Genomic DNA, 1,850 nt, shown 5'->3' with positions numbered 1-1,850 from the left:
GCAATGGCGACCAACAATAGTGGATAGCATGTACAAAGTGTTTCTTGCCAAAAGCTTTTGTGTAAAGAGATGAAGTAAAGGTGTCTGCATGCAGTGTCTTTTGTACAAAATGTACAAAAGACAATGCATGCAGACACCTTTACTTAATGCAGACTTACCTTTACTTCACTTAGGGTGGGAATCTGTCCGCTCACCAATCCTGATGATACCAAAAAATGTGTAGAAGAAAATTATTGCGCTAACCTAAAGAAAAGCTGCTACACACAACAACTGACAAATAGATTGTGATACAAAGAAATTTTCCAAAAGTACAGCACTAATAAATATGAGTGTAAATCCAAAAAAAGGGAAAAATACATGTGAACAGTGAATAATCATGAGTATACCAAATAGACATAAGTGTAAATCCAAGAAGGAAATATACACGTGAAAGGTGAATAAACAAATTGGTGTAACCAATCCTGTTAAGTCCAAATATAGTCCAAATGTATTTAAAATAAACAAAAAAACAATAATCCCCAGTGTATAGGTGACATGAATGTCCAATGCAATGGTGATCAACTGCTCACTGGTTCCCAACACCAACTGAAAAATGGAGATGTAGTTTGTTTACCAGAACCGTAGGACACAGAGTGCCGTATAGCACCTGGGTGAAAACAGCTAGATAGGTTGTGGGAGGGGGATCCAGATACTCAGCAAGCCATGGATGTCCAAGTGAAGATTTAAAGCAGATAACTCTCTCCAAAACCTCTTGGTCAGCCAAACGATGGCGGGTGGAACCAGAAAGGAGGAACAGAAGATAGTGTAATACTGCTAGAAAATTTTATTCAGCAAATAAATAAAATTTACACTTACAAACAACTCATGGGAAGGAGCATGAAAGGATGTATGGTAGGCTGTCAGTAGCATGGCCTTAACGAGTTTCTGCAACTATGCTTTCTTCAGAAGATAATGCCCAATAAGATAATGATAATGCTCATATGCCCAATAAGATCATATTATGCTCATAATAAGATAATGCTCATATTTATTAGCGCTGCACTTTTGGAAAATTTCTGATGATACCAAGGCTTAAGGGAATAGGTTTTCCCAGAACAGGCTCCTGAAGAATCTGTAATCAGTGAAGGATTGGGCCGCACATCAGATGACACAGGGATTCAGCTGGGTCTGTAACAGTGACGATGCATGTGACCCCTGACAGTCACTCCGCCTACCGAGTGCTGACAAATGTGGATCTGCCTGCGGGTGTATGGCTCAGTCGCTGACAACTCTTCACACTGTCCAGGCCATGGCGCCTGCTCGCATTTCCCAGGGCGGCTGGGTCCCTGCTCTCAGCTGAAAATGTGATCCCAAGAAGAAGAGCTCCTCCCTGGACGAGCTTATTTATGTCCTCACATAGCATTCTTCTCTCTGTCCAGCCCACTGAAACTTGTAGTTTGCAGCAGCACTGGCTCCATGTAAATCTCAGCTCTTCGGACCACATGTCTTAGGATCCCCTGCATTCAGTAGTGTTAGCTCAATCTCTACCTTCAGGCAATTATTTCACAATGTCCAGGCCAAGCACTAGAGGGAAACAAACTCAAAGAAACCCTTTTAAAAGAATGTCCCACGATAATACAAACAGACTACCCAGCGTCTGGCTACATCCCTCTGCTGGAGACTATAAGCAGCTATGCTACCACACATTGCCCTGTTGGGGTCACTATTGGGCATCAGGTCGGTGATGTGCCACCAACACTGAAGAGAGTGCATCTAGACAGGAAGGGGTTGAAAGAAATAGGAGGAGATCAGGAGGATTAAAAACTATAAAAAGTTTTTTGGAGCAGAAAGTATGTGGCAATTATTTATGA

This window comes from Pelophylax lessonae, assembly GCF_965119305.1.
Source record: "Pelophylax lessonae genome assembly, chromosome: 1".
Taxonomy (NCBI): Eukaryota; Metazoa; Chordata; class Amphibia; order Anura; family Ranidae; genus Pelophylax; species Pelophylax lessonae.
This window is presented reverse-complemented; position numbering follows the sequence as displayed.